Source organism: Perca flavescens, chromosome 13, assembly GCF_004354835.1.
Source record: "Perca flavescens isolate YP-PL-M2 chromosome 13, PFLA_1.0, whole genome shotgun sequence".
In the NCBI taxonomy this organism is placed as follows: domain Eukaryota; kingdom Metazoa; phylum Chordata; class Actinopteri; order Perciformes; family Percidae; genus Perca; species Perca flavescens.
In genome coordinates, this window is record NC_041343.1 from 6,387,391 (window position 1) to 6,403,808 (window position 16,418).

At 39.5% G+C, this 16,418-nt stretch overlaps 1 pseudogene; it reads left to right on the top strand.

Moving 5' to 3' along the window:
• Window positions 1-2,043: 2,043 nt before the first annotated feature.
• LOC114567149 (collagenase 3-like) lies at window positions 2,044-7,649 on the top strand (annotated as a pseudogene).
• The last annotated feature ends 8,769 nt before the right edge of the window (window positions 7,650-16,418 follow it).

The window sequence follows — 16,418 nt, forward strand, 5'->3', positions numbered from 1 at the left end:
ATTGCAAAATGCCTCAAAGAAACATCCGGCGGTATTTCCGGCAGAACGAGAGCAAGCCTGGCAGTGGAATTTTATGGTTATAGACTATTTTCCTATAGACACAAGCCACCTAGGTTTTTCAACAAGTAGAGTCGCCTGCAGGAAACTAAGTATTATACAGGTTTAAGGCACTACTGCTTTGGCTTCACTTTTCAGACCTGGAAGCTCTGTCCATTATTTTTTAGTCTATATCTATATATCATTTTATGGCAATCCATCCAGTAGTTACAGACATTCTACTAGAAAGAATCTGCAATGTAATTTCAATGCATCCTGAGGGGACCATGTATATTTGTAGACGGCAAACGTAAAAATGTAATGGCAAACCAATCCAATAGTTGTAGAGATATTTCAGTGTGGACCGAGTGGTGGAAAATATTGAATGGAGCAGTCTTTAAAATTTTTGATTTTACTTTTAAAAAGTGGCAGGAAGTGTCTCTGAGGGGTTTGAGATTCAACAGTTTTACAGTACCACCAACAGCTGAAAATGTACCTCAGGAAACGGCAGGTGTGGTTCATTCACATAATGAAGGTGTCTTATCCAAGACAAAACCAGTGAATTTGTTGTTATAATTGATAGCATGACATGACTTTTGGTTGCTGGCTGTAACAGTTTAACACCTAACTTTTTCTGGTACATCACACATTTCATGAAGCCTGACTTAACCTTCTGTGAGTTTGTGAATGTAATGCATGAATTAGGTCAATGTAGATTCACAAATAATTACAATAAAACATGTTCCGTACTTTGAAATACAATTCCAGTGTAGGTTTGTGGTCTATGCTCTTTGGAACCAAATATGCTAATTTATCTCAGATATATGTAATGCTGCCAAGTGGCCAGAGAATCCTGTTTGTGTGGGAGTGTGATCTAAATCCTTCAGTAATGACATGAATAATATCCTGCTCACTGATGAATAATGGAGGGGTTGGTAAAAAGTGATAACTTAAAGCATGTAATACAGTGTAATAGGAATTTAATGATAATCCCGGAAATAGATACTCATGTCACACTGACAATTCAATAATCCACTTTTGAAACGGAGAAGTAGATTTTACAATGTTTTTTTTTAAATATGCAGCGCAGACATCAATTGGTCACATTAAGATTAACATTTTGCAGCATTAAAAATTATAAATGTATATCGTTGTGAGGCAGAAACCTTGTATCTCCATATTTGGTCGTTTAAAAAAAAAAAAAATCATGAATCAGTGTTGGTCACCATTTACTCTGTATGTGGGTTTTCCAAATAAACAGTGATGAGATTTCGTCTGTCGTATAAAGGAAATGGCTCATTCAAATGTTAAATTGGCCTATTTTCTTCATTTCCTAAAAACAGTTTTGGACATTCAAGGTTTTTACCCGACAGCAACGATATATTTAAAATGCCTTCGATTTTGCTTATCTATTGCAATGCTTTCATCCTTTTTTCATCAGTTTACTGTGTCGATTACCTGGAGACATAAATTGCACAACCAAGAAGACGGTACTGCTGCTCCCAGTGTCCAGCCTTAGGAAACAACTGCAATGTAGTTTTCCACCCAACAATAATGTACAACTCTTACATAAACGGATGCATAACTACGTATTAAAATTGATTTTACAGACGTTATGAAGCAAATAATCTAGTTGACATAAGGAAACTTCTCTCACTTGTAAAACAGTTAGGTCCTTTGGATGCGTTACAGCCCCTGACAGTATGTCACAGAACAAATTGACCTTAATGTAATTATAAAAACTATGATCTATCTGAAGTTATACATATTGACTAACAGCTATTAACCTTATTGCTGCAGGGGTGATGGCGCAGTGGATATGACATGTGCCTTTGGTGTGGGAGATCCAGGTTCAAGTCACACTGCGATACATCAACCAATGTGTCCCTGAGCAAGACACTTAACCCCTAGTTGCTCCAGAGGCGCGACCTCTGACATATATAGCACATATAGCAATTGTAAGTTGCTTTGGAGAAAAGCATCAGCTAAATGACATGTAATGTAATATCAGACATAATAAGCAATCTTTGGCTTATACAAATACTCCATCACATTGTCATTGTTCATGAAATGATGCAGCTTGTCAGTGTTTTCTCACAAAACACGTCACTGTCTTTTCAGCAGCAACGCTATCCCGAGGGTTGAAGAAGAAGTTTGTGATTAAAGACCTAGAATATAGAATATCACTCAAAATATAAGCTTTACCAACACGCAATAAAATCAGCAAACGTGGTACTTTGGCCAGCTCCTCCTGTTAAACTGCCCGGAGACTATATTCAATTATTTTTTTTATTTATGCAGTTTGTACCTAAAATATTTGATTTTAAGATCGGTTGTTTCGGTATGGGCATCACATTGTGTCATCATAAATGAAGTCTTGATTTGGGGATTTTTTTAGTGGGGTAGCTGAGAAATCACAGCAATCTTCCCCTGTCATCTTTACATGGAAAACGTCTTGAGTCACTCACACAGGAAGGTAGTTGCTCAACACACCCACTCCCCAATATGTCCACTCCTCAGCCTATATAACAGCTGACTTCCAGCACAGAAACACAAGTGGCATTCAAAGAGGAAGCATGAGGTCTTGCAGTCTGTGTATCATCCTGAGCCTGGCGGTGGCAGTTTACTGCGTGCCTGTATCACAAGTCACTGAGCAAGATGAACATGATGCAGAGGTATGTATGTTTACTTCGTCTTGCATGCACTCTTACTATTTTGCATTTAGGATGTGTTCAAGATGTGCATTGGGGGGAACTATTGTTTTTCAACATGTTCTGAAGATCATTACTGACCAGTAAGTGTTCTCATCTTCTTTTACAGAGCTACCTGAAAAGATTCTTCAACCTAACTGAGGAGAAAGGTCCAACTGGCAGACGGGGGGTCAGCGCGGTGAGCAGTAAGCTGAGTGAGATGCAGAGATTCTTTGGCCTCCAGATCGCCGGGACTCTGGATGATGACACCATGACGATGATGAAGAAGCCCGCTGTGGCGTCCCAGACACCAACATTGCCAGTTTCTCCACGTTTGGAAAAAACCTCAAGTGGGAGAAAAACAGCCTTACCTACAGGTGACTAATCTGAAGAGAAAATGTGTGAGAGACACTTAATGTAGGAATGTCATGTCGTTAATTATTTAAGTATATTTTTCTGTCCTACAGGATAGTGAACTACACACCTGACATGTCTGCGCCAGAGGTAGATGACTCCGTAGAGAAAGCGCTGCAGGTTTGGGCCAAAGTCACTCCTCTGAGATTCACAAGAATTGACAATGGCACCGCTGACATCATGATCTCCTTTGTCCCTCAAGGTGAGTGCTCAATAACTTTTCCTATATCTTTCCCAGTTATATACTCTCTCTGTGCTCAGGTTATTGGTTGTGATGTCCCATAAAGCATCTCTGCTGTAACTACATGTGTTTGCTGTGTCTTGTATCACATTTAGCAGCTGATCAATAATAGCTCTAAGATGCGTTTTAAAAACCCTGTTCTGATTTGCGGTTTTTTTACACTAATTCATGGCTTGCAGCTCTATTAGGTTTGGAAAACCTGACATGAGTATGATTTCTTGTCAACAGAACATGGTGATTCGTACCCCTTTGATGGCCCTGGTGTATTTCTTGCCCATGCCTTCCCCCCAGGCCCTGGCACTGGAGGAGATGTTCATTTTGATGAGGATGAGTCCTTCACTTTCAGCTCAAATACCGGTCAGTTTGTTCTCTTTTACTCACTAACTGCTACTGTCAGTGAATGTTTTGACATGCTATAATCATGGAGAGGAACTGTAACCAACCTGTACTTCTGTGTTTACTGCTGTAGGCTACATCCTCTTCCTGGTGGCTGCCCATGAGTTTGGCCACTCCCTGGGCTTGTCTCACTCTTATGATCCTGGTGCTCTCATGTACCCTTGGTACTCATACAATAACCCAGACACCTTTGTTCTGCCACGGGATGATGTCAACGGCATCCAGTCTCTCTATGGTTAGTACTAACTGGCTGGATCATCCATGCCTGTTTGCAACGCATTCTCATTAACTGGTTTGTATCATATCCTATGAAAATGTATGCACACCAATTCGTTTGATATCCTACGAAATTACGACTGCTGGCTGGTCATGTGACGATTAAGTTTAGCGGCCAGTTAAGTTTATCTGCATAAAGGTTACTGTAAGCCGGGTACAGGGAACAGTGTACTGCAACAGCCCCAGTTTAGCCGACAAAATGTTAACGTCAGTTAAGTTCCGGCACCAGAACAATTAGTTCAGATTAGAAAAAAGACTGTGGTTTTGGTTTAAACACCTGTCCCCTTAAGTAGTACTCCAGGGACATGAACACACGTTTCCTGGGTGAAAGTCTCACCAGAGGTCTTATACAGCAGCACTCAACATGGTGCATACAGTAATAAATACATGGAATACATACAAATTACAGTGCATTACTTTCCATAGCTGTATGCACAAATGGTTCAAAAGAACAGCCTGTTGTACACATAGCACTTGATAACACTTGGTTTTATGTTATTGTTGTAATGAGATTCTGATTTTATTTAACCTCCAGGTCCAAACCCTGATACGGATGGAGATATAGATAAACCTGAGCCCCCCACCACCCCTGATGCCTGTGATTCAACCCTGGTCCTGGATGCTGTCGCCACCCTGCGAGGAGAGATGCTCTTCTTCAAGGACAGGTAATTCAGACATACAGTAGAAAAACAAATCTGAATGCTGAAGTCCATTAAGAGTGTTTTCTCTGCACACAATATGAATTATAAACTACTTGATGTTCTTGTGTGTTCTCAGCTTCTTCTGGCGGAGCTACCCTCAGAGCAATACACCTCAGCAAACTCTCATCACAAACTTCTGGCCCGAAGCCCCCACCCACATTGACGCTGCTTATGAAAGCCAACAGTCAGACAGAGTCCTTCTCTTTAAAGGTATGTGTTCTCCTTATCTACCTGAGGTTCCTAATCTGACAATATTGTCAAGACTACCTTATGTATCTTATGTACATGCCTATATTAACAAGTATTTTTTCTGATATCAATACAGGTCGGAGAGTGTGGGCTTTCAGTGGCTATGATCTTGTGAGAGGCTATCCTAAATCAATTTCCAGTTTTGGTCTGCCCAAAAGAGTGAAGAAAATCAATGCGGCCCTCTATGACGTGGAATCTGCCAAGACTCTGTTCTTTGTAGGCAGCTCTTACTACAGGTGCGTTCAAATGATGTGAAATGAATTCAGGTGACGTAGGTGTGATGATGTTTTTCAAGACGGTTTACAAATTTTTAATCAGTCTAATTGTCTCTTTCCTCAGTTATGATGAGGCCAAGAAGACCATGGACCAGGGATTCCCCAAGCGAGTGGATCAGACATTCTCCGGCCTGACCCGGCGAGGTGACTGCAGCTTTCCAGTACAGAAGTGAGTAGCATTCAAAGCTGACCGGAGAATTCAAAGTCAAAACAACTGAAATGAGAATTTTTTGTACAACCCCAAATCAGAAAAAGTTGGGACAGTATGGAAAACACAAATAAAAAAAGAAAGTAGTTATTTCTAAATGTACTTTGACTTGTATTTCATTACAGACATATGAACACAAAATATTTCATGTTTTGTCTGGTCAACTTAATTTCATTTGTAAATATACATCCTTTCCTATCATTCAGACTTGCAACACATTCCAAAAAAGGTTGGGACAGGAGCAATTTAGGGCTAGTAATCAGGTAAATTGGTTAAATAATGATGTGATTTGAAACAGGTGATGTCAACAGGTGATTGTAATTATGATTTGGTACAAAAGCAGCATCCAGGAACGGTCTAGTCCTTTAGGAGCAAAGACGGGCCGAGGATCGCCAGTTTGCCAACAAATACGTGAGAAAATTATTGAAATGTTTCAAAACAATGTTCCTCAAAGAAAGATAGGAAGACATTTGCTTATTTCACCTTCAACAGTGCATAACATAATTAAAAGATACAAGGAATGTGGAGGAATTTCAGTGCGTAAAGGACAAGGGCGCAAGCCTAAGCTGAACAACCGTGATCTCCGATCCCTCAGGCAGCCCTGCATCAAGAATCGTCATTCATTTATAAGCGATATCCCCACATGGGCTCAGGACTACTTTGGCAAACCTTTGTAAAGTACCACAATACGTAGTTACATCCACAAATGCCAGTTAAAACTGTACTGTGCCAAAAGGAAGCCCTATGTTAACAGTGTCCAGAAGCGCCGTCGACTTCTCTTGGCTCGGAGGCGTCTGGGACGGACCATCACACAGTGGAAACGTGTACTGTGGTCTGATGAATCAGTATTTCAAGTATTTTTTGGGAGAAATGGACGCCGTGTGCTCCGGACCAAAGAAGAAAAGGATCATCCAGACTGTTACCAGCAACAAGTCCAAAAGCCAGGGTCTGTCATGGTATGGGGTTGTGTCAGTGCCCTTGGCAAAGGTAACTTGCACTTCTGTGATGGCACCATTAATGCTGAAAAGTACACAGAGATTTTGGAGCACAATATGCTGCCTTCAAGAAGACATCTTTTCCAGGGACGTCCATGCATATTTCAACAAGATAATTCAAAACCACATTCTGCACACATTACAAAGTCCTGGCTGCAGAGGAAGAGGATACGGGTACTTGACTGGCCTGCCTGCAGTCCCAACCTGTCTCCAATAGAGAATGTGTGGCGCATTTTGAAGCACAAAATGCGACAACGAAGACCCCGTACCGTTGCCCACCTTAAGACTTGATTGCAGCAAGAATGGGACAAAATTACACCTGAAACACTTCATCACTTGGTGTCTTCAGTCCCTAAACGTCTTTTAAGTGTTGTGAAAAGCAATGGAAACGTTACAAAGTGGTAAATGCTTTACTGTTCCAACTTTTTTTGAAATGTGTTGCAAGAACCAAAATAGAAATTTTGCTTTTTGAAAAATAAAACCATAAAAATCATGAGGAACACATTAAATTATGTGCTGTTGTATTGTCTGCAATGAAATACAAGTCAAAGTACATTTAGAAATTACTTTCTTTTTGTGTTTTCCATACTGTCCCAACTTTTTCTGATTTGGGGTTGTACATGAACTAACATTGAGTCTCTGTTCTACAGGTTATACTTACATCTACAGCGGACCGTACATGTTTGAGTACAGCCTGAGCACCGGGAGGTTGTTCCGGTTGCTGAATAACAACTACTTCCTGCGCTGCTCTAACTTCTAGAGCAGTTTACTGGCCAAGCTGTTTATGTGGCCACTCTGAATGAGAATGAAGGAAACCGAGTTAAAGTGTCCATGCCTATGCAATAATATATCTTATAATATAGAATTGTATTTTTACACACGTATGGGTTCATACTGGATATATGCCCTTCCTGAGAACAGCAAATTATGTTTTTTAAAATGGTATTTTGGTGATTTCAGCGATTGCTTTTTTAAATTTAATTTAACTTTATTTTATCTAAGTATATTTATTTCATAGACCTAATTTGACACAGACTGTTGTTTTTGTTTTATTTTTGTGTTTAATGTAGTTTAAGTGTGGAACTTGGGAGCATGTTACGTAAATGTATTTTCAAATATTAACATTGCACATGTCTACACAGATTTGCACGTCACTGGAATTAAACATGATTGTACAAAAAAACCAAATAGGACAAAGTAAAAAGAAATTGCCACCATGAATTGGCAAATAAAGGTTTTTAATACATTTTTAAGTATGTTTTGTTCGTATTTTGCATGCAGATCAATCCTGTTTGCCATGATATTGCTTTTGCAACTTCTCAACCAAATCGACATTTATCAGTAGAAATCTGAAAAAATGCAGTAATATACACTTCTGTGCAGTATTTCATCTGCAAGCTTATGTGGTCCATTTTAGATTGGCTTTTTAATCTTTTTCTAATTACACGTACAGTTGATTCAAAGGGAGCTATAGGAAAGTCATGGGCCAATGCTGAACATCTTACAAAGCCAAGTTGGGCTGTGGAAGAGGATGGCCCCTCTTCCTCATAATCCCCAGAATTGCTCTGTAAATACATATTTATATTCCTCATATTCCTCATTAAGATTTATATTTCCACTGGGGTAAAGTAGGAGGTTCGAGCAGGGGCAGAGCCAGACGTAAACATTCGGGGCTCAGCCCAAACCTGGGGGCATCCGGCGGGAATCCCCCATTTACAGCATCTACTGTATGTGCACTATTTTTCAAGCCGTTTGAGATGATATGCTTAAAAATCTGTACATCATTTGGGAACAAATTTGATAGTTGCCAAGAAAAAGAATAATCCTTTATAGCCTACATCCTCTTTTGTATCTAATTGTTCTCCAACTGTCTTCAGCATTCTGAAACCAGAACACAACAAATGTTGAGGATGACTCCTTTTTATTACTGCCACCTAAAGAGAGGCAACAATTGATGTTACTATTTAATAATGTACAGTAGACAGGGTAGGAATTTGAAGTAAACAGCATGAGAGAGATTGAGAAAGCTGAAAAAAGATACAGGGCTTCAAGGGCCAGAGCCTCAGAAAATAACTATTACAATAAATTATCTCATAATAAAAATGCATGTTTTCCATTACCCATCAAGACGAGCCAATGGACTGCTCCTTCACCCTTCCAAGCATAGAGGAGACCAAGTATCCTGAATTTAAGGTGACCGAGCGAGCACACCTGATTAAAAAAAAAAAACAAATGTATCAATAAGTTGAACAAAATGTATACTTTTATTTCATCCACGACAGTGATGCTGTGCTGCACACCCTCCTGAGACCCCATGTGTCCCTCGACAGTGTGACTTGGACCTGCTCAGTCTGATATCAAGTCAACCATGACGGCAACTTGCTTGTGTACTTGGCGGGGTACATAGGAAGTAAAGCTGGAGGGAACTTTAGTATGGATGGTCCCTGTTGTGTGTGGAATTGTCTCGCATTGCCAGACCTATCTCCACAGCGCTGTGGAGTAAGGTCTGGCTAGATGACATGTACATTCTGGGATAGGAGAATGTAAACGCTTTAGGTGGTTTACATTTCTTTAAACCAATCACAATCGTCCTGGGCGTGCAAAGCTCCGGACGCAGCAACGGCGTCTCTGCTAAATAGTCTCGGGAAGAAACTTTAGGTAGAACATTTGCACCCCGCAAAAGAAAACGCCACATATAATATTAAATAAAGTTAACTGTTCACCAATACAGTAACGTGATATTGCCATGTGTGTTTTATTCATAGCGATCCCCATCAATCGGTTCCAAATTTTCCTTAAAACTTGCCATTTCCAAGTTTGTTGTTTCCCAAAGCGAATGGAGTGCGAGAATGGTAACACACCGAGAACGAATGTCAGGCAATTATCTTGAAATTGTACTGTTGATCCAGTCTATAAGTGTAACATCTTGACTTCAGCTTACCCTGAGGATGCACTTTACATTTCTGAGAGACAAGAAATATGTCACTCGTCTTGTAGTGAAACCCTATTTTAAAACTAAATACCAGCAACAATGTTTCCACCGATAGAAATGGACCCCAAAAACCACTTAAAATATTAAATACAACACTTTATTTAAATCTAGATAAAAGATAAAAAAAAATAGTTCTCCAAATATAAAAAGGTAATCAAAAAGGAGGTCCGACGAGGTCAGTCCGAGCTTCCACCACAATGTCCAAGTACATGTGACATAGTCTGTTCAATACGCAGGTCCCGAGAGGGTCGGCCAATTCAGTCTGCGGTAGCCTGGGCTCGTCTTCCCTTAAGTCACTCCACGTTACGATCCTCCCGCTGAAGGCACTGGGGGAGGGAATAAGGACAGCTCTTAGTCGAGCGTAACACACAACAGTTTTTTTCCATACGCTCGGAGCGTGTAGCTAGAGGACTTTCCTTTACTTATCTGTATACACAGGCGTTGATTCCTTCATTTTGGTGACTGCATCCCCTGCTTCAGCCTCTGCCAACACGACCCAATCTGCACCACCAATCGTTCGTCTGCGCTTTCAGGTCGTCACAGCTGTCAATGCTTCAGCCCGTATGCTCATCTCCGTGTCCTCTGCTTCCCAGTGACCTGCGTTAGGTTATAAAAAGTTAAACCATTGGTGATGTCTGATAAAAATATACTTTTAGTTAAATGAACACTGAATCAATACCGATTTCATCACACCACACCTAATCAGCATTGGTCTGGCTCACACAAACTAATCTTCTAAAGAATTAATTAGGTCATGTCTGTTATTTAGCATAAAGTTAGAAGCTCTAGAAGACTTATTGTTTAAACAACTTTGAGAGCCATCCCCCGTTGAGCCAGACGTGATTAAGACAAAGAACGAGTATTGCTGTAGTTTGGAAACAATTGACACCGTCTCGGTAAGATCCTGTGACCGGGTGTAGCCTCAAGACACTGATTGGGAACGTACACCTTTTCTTTTGAGAGACATCTGACCAATAGGGAAAGATTTAATTTGAATAACCACCCAGGTGTAGGGAATAAATGTGTAATCCGGAGAATGATTCAAGACTGTTCTTCTGTAACTCCACAAGGAGAAGCATGAGATCGGTCCGCTGTCAGCTGCAGTGTAACATTTGTGTTTTGACTGTTGTTTTCATTGTGAGGTTTCATTAAACCTTTTGCTTAACTTTCAATTCGACCCCAGCCTCTCCTCCTTCATCCAGAAATTATAAGGAACACGTCTTATTGATATTTCTTAACATCTGCTTCCCTGTCCTCTGCCTCCTCGTCTGTGTCCCTGTCCGGTCTCTCGGTCCCTCTCACTCCGTAGTGGGGGTGGCGCGGGACTATTCCTTTCTGACCATCTTCTCCGTTTCCGTTCTGCTGTCGACCACACGTCTCACTGCACCGAATCCTACTGTACGCCCGTAGAGCGTCAGCACCGGCCTCGCAGATCTCGATCGTCCTCTCGTCCAGCCTCACCTCCAGGTGATCCATGATTAGTTCTCCGCACCTCTCTTCACTCATCACTGCATCACAGTCAGAGGGTGGGGGCGTGGTCTTGCCATAGTAGGCCTAAACCAGTTCATTCATAATAAAAGTTACACATGCAGTAAATTGTAAAAACAAGGGCACAGCAAACCATATTAAAACATGCAAACGCTAAAATCCTTAAAAACACACATGCAAATAATGAATAAAAGAGCAAAACACAGCAAATCATATGCAACAATAAAAACAAGTGGCACACAGGAATATTGTTATATGTCCAAATTCTTCACTTTTGACATATACTGATCTTAGTCTGGGAGAAAATGGTCTTAAAGGTTGGTCTGATCACAACCCTGCAAGTAGCTTTAGTAAAAACATTGCATCTGTAATCCAATCCGATGGCCTAGGGAGTAGGTTATTCACCAGTATGATGATGTTTGTGAGTGGTGTGTGCCAAAAACAAGTTCCAAGAAGCATTCACCTACATAGTGAAGCTGATGTTGCCAATCAGAATACACCATAAGGGAGGTAAGTCAACGCATGTCTCAGCCAAAACAAAAGAAATACATTCTTAAAGATTAGCCATGAATACTCAGTCAGCACTCTTGTCTCATTCATTTTTAATTAACCTAATTAGTTTTCTTCCAAAGTTCTTACTTTAACATAAGTATTAAATGGATTGCATTCATAGAAAAATGTTACAGAAAAAACTGTAGTCAAAGTGTGTTCTGCAATTTTCCAGTGGGCTAACTTCTACTGGTGTTAAATCTATGAAACATATTGTTCTAATAACTCTTTCTTGGCAGCATTTCATAACATTGGCATGATATCAAATATTCTAGATGACTTTACACTTGGCGGCCTCAAGTGGCACAACGTTATAACGTTATCTTTAAAAGTTTGAAAATGTTAGAGTTGAATCAGTTTCTTTTTAGTGGCTGTCAAGTGGTAAATGAGGACATTTATTTAGGCATATATGCAGCAGGTTCTGATAAGTTCTGATAAGGCAGGTTTTTAATAGATAAGTTTAACTAAATGTTTACTCAGTGCATATTTAAAAAAAATACTCAGAATCAGAATATCTTGATTGTCATTGTAACAGATACAACGAAATTAAGTGCAGTTCTTGTCAGTGCCAAACATCTATGAGGTAATATATACCATAATAAATAATTAATACATAGTAAAAAAAGCTACTACTGCAAACATGGAATAGATCAAATGTGCTTGTAAAAAATATATATATAAACTGTCATTTAATGCTGGTAAATGGCCTTTTGAAAAAAACTGACTAAGAAATGTATCAACAATTAGTTTGTCTGCTATTAGTCTGTTCCTGAAAAGACTTACTACCTTAAAACATCAACAACAACAAAAATCGAGCAAAAAAAAACACATTTAACATTTAAATGGACATTTAAATAGCTACAATTCAATAATTAATGAGCCCAGAGAATTGAAAATTAAAAACAAGCTAAAATAGAATAGGACAGGTATAAAATACAAGCTACAGGTATTTGTGATAATTTAATTTCAATCAGGAGAGACTTCGTAGCAGATATGCAAAGATTTATTTTTAAGCTACATAACACAATATGAAATGTATAAAGTCTTTGAGGATTAGACTCCATCGCATCATATATGTTTTAAAGGGGTAGAGAAATCCAAACATATCCCCCGATGGAGTCTAGACACTGGTGTTGGTGATGAAGGAGCACAAAGACTACATCGAAGGTGCCAAGGGGTGTGGTCAGCTGGACGAAAAGACACTCGATGGTGTTTTTTGCCCCCAACTGCTCCTTCCAGGCAGCGCTGCGACCGCTGCCTTCGAGGCACCTAACCCTAACCTTAACTTTAACCCTAACCATAACCATAACCATAACCATAACCACTGCCTGGAAGGCACCGTTGGGGGCAAAAAACACTGATAAACTGAAAAGCCTGGGTATCATGGGTGAAGAAGACTGGGGGTTGAAGGGGAGGAGGTGGGTCACACTCTATTCCTGAAATGACAGCTGACAACTGCAGGGGAAAGAACATATTTAAAGCAGGGATGTCATGCTGTGATTGGCTTGTGAAATACATGGCTGAATCTGATTGGTTTAATTGAAAAGTGAATGCCTAGAAAACAGCTGATCAATTAGGAGAGATGTGATAACGTTATTGAAGTCTTCCTGAAAGAACTTACGCTGAGCTTCATTGTATACGCTACATTCATTAACCTATTGTGATGTGTTTATAGCTTCTTTTGACTTTTTTTCTTTCTCTGAAATGAAAATGAATCAGAATAAAGTTCATGGCAAAATACGTTTTCACATATAAGAAACTTACCTCTTGTCTACGCATATGATACACATTTTACACGTTTCTAAAACCTTATTCATATGTTTTTTCAGTGATTTTTACATTCTAATCCTGGCTGTGGATAAAGCAGGACTGATTTAACAAAGTAGTTGCATTGATTGCAAAACATATTAGCACAATATTTCTTTCAGTTAATCGGCTTCACTAACCCTAACAACCTCGGTCCCACATAACCTGTGTCACGACGGTGGTTATCAACTAGTTCTATCAGCCCAGGGTTTCCTAATCCAGCGGCGCGCGTGTTCACATAAAAGAGGTGGTCTTTGCACAGCACGACCAATCGCAAACATCTGCCAGAGCCGCATGTTTTATATAAGAAGAGCAAATTATAATTCTACATAAATATGAACACAGACACGGTTTTACAGGGAAAATGCAATACAGTCACTGCTTCCTAAAACTGGAGGAAAGCTGGCAAAAGCATACCAGATGTAGATGCGTAAATCACAATGCTTATCAATATCGCAGGCGCAAGATCTGACCATAATTACACTTGTGCTTTCCATAAACTGTCGTTGCTTTAGCCTATTATTTCAGTTGCAACCCTGGCAGGGGAAGCGATCGTGAGAGCAAATAAAATATATAAAAACATAATTCTCTCTCTTTTTCTTTCGTTCTTTCTTTCTTTGATACAGAAAACCCTGAGTTGAACCTGAAGTTACCTCGTTAATGCCAAATCTTGCTTCGTAGTACAGGCCTCTGGAGTGGTGTGATATATTTCTTGGTCTACTGAGTTTATAGTATAAGGTAGGAATAACCAAGCAGCAAGTGATGACTACTGAAAGTAAATGTTATTAAACCTGTTTTTTTTGTTTTAAGATTTTATGGGGGGGCGGGGCGGGTTCCCTTTATTTAACAGTAGATTGACAGGAAAGGTGGGAGAGGGATGGGGGACGACACGCAGCAAAGGGCCGCAGGTCGGACTCGAACCCAGGCTGCTGCAAAGGACTCAGCCTACATGGGGCGCACGCTCTTACTGGGTGAGCTAGAGGCCGCCCCATTAAACCTGTTTTTAACATGTAAATGTTTTCTGACTTGTAGGTTGTCAGCTGCTGTTTTGCCTTGGTTTAGTTTCTTACTATTTTAATTCATTTACTACGACGTTGTTAAAGTGCCACCAGGCGGCACTCTCCCGGTTTGTATTTTAGATGAATGAATGAATGAATGAATGAATGCCTTTATTGTCATTGCATTTAAAATTTGGATTTTACTTTTAAAAAGTGGGAAGAAGTGTCTCTGAGGGGTTTGGGTTTCAACAGATTTACAGTACCACCAACAGCTGAAAATGTACCTCAGGAAACAGCAGGTGTGGTTCATTCACATAATGAAGGTGTCTTATCCAAGACAAAACCAGTGAATTTGTTGTTGTTATAATTGATAGCATGACATGACTTTTGGTTGCTGGCTGTAACAGTTTAACACCTAACTTTTTTTTCTGGTACATCACACATTTCATGAAGCCTGACTTAACCTTCTGTGAGTTTGTGAATGTAATGCATGAATTAGGTCCATGTATATTCAGAAATAATTACAATAAAACATGTTCCGTACTTTGAAATACAATTCCAGTGTAGGTTTGTGGTCTATGCTCTTTGGAACCAAATATGCTAATTTATCTCAGATATATGTAATGCTGCCAAGTGGCCAGAGAATCCTGTTTGTGTGGGAGTGTGATCTAAATCCTTCAGTAATGACATGAATAATATCCTGCTCACTGATGAATAATGGAGGGGTTGGTAAAAAGTGATAACTTAAAGCATGTAATACAGTGTAATAGGAATTTAATGATAATCCCGGAAATAGATACTCATGTCACACTGACAATTCAATAATCCACTTTTGAAACGGAGAAGTAGATTTTACAATGTTTTTTTTTAAATATGCAGCGCAGACATCAATTGGTCACATTAAGATTAACATTTTGCAGCATTAAAAATTATAAATGTATATCGTTGTGAGGCAGAAACCTTGTATCTCCATATTTGGTCGTTTAATAAAAAAAAAAATCATGAATCAGTGTTGGTCACCATTTACTCTGTATGTGGGTTTTCCAAATAAACAGTGATGAGATTTCGTCTGTCGTATAAAGGAAATGGCTCATTCAAATGTTAAATTGGCCTATTTTCTTCATTTCCTAAAAACAGTTTTGGACATTCAAGGTTTTTACCCGACAGCAACGATATATTTAAAATGCCTTCGATTTTGCTTATCTATTGCAATGCTTTCATCCTTTTTTTCATCAGTTTACTGTGTCGATTACCTGGAGACATAAATTGCACAACCAAGAAGACGGTACTGCTGCTCCCAGTGTCCAGCCTTAGGAAACAACTGCAATGTAGTTTTCCACCCAACAATAATGTACAACTCTTACATAAACGGATGCATAACTACGTATTAAAATTGATTTTACAGACGTTATGAAGCAAATAATCTAGTTGACATAAGGAAACTTCTCTCACTTGTAAAACAGTTAGGTCCTTTGGATGCGTTACAGCCCCTGACAGTATGTCACAGAACAAATTGACCTTAATGTAATTATAAAAACTATGATCTATCTGAAGTTATACATATTGACTAACAGCTATTAACCTTATTGCTGCAGGGGTGATGGCGCAGTGGATATGACATGTGCCTTTGGTGTGGGAGATCCAGGTTCAAGTCACACTGCGATACATCAACCAATGTGTCCCTGAGCAAGACACTTAACCCCTAGTTGCTCCAGAGGCGTGCGACCTCTGACATATATAGCACATATAGCAATTGTAAGTTGCTTTGGAGAAAAGCATCAGCTAAATGACATGTAATGTAATATCAGACATAATAAGCAATCTTTGGCTTATACAAATACTCCATCACATTGTCATTGTTCATGAAATGATGCAGCTTGTCAGTGTTTTCTCACAAAACACGTCACTGTCTTTTCAGCAGCAACGCTATCCCGAGGGTTGAAGAAGAAGTTTGTGATTAAAGACCTAGAATATAGAATATCACTCAAAATATAAGCTTTACCAACACGCAATAAAATCAGCAAACGTGGTACTTTGGCCAGCTCCTCCTGTTAAACTGCCCGGAGACTATATTCAATTATTTTTTTATTTATGCAGTTTGTAC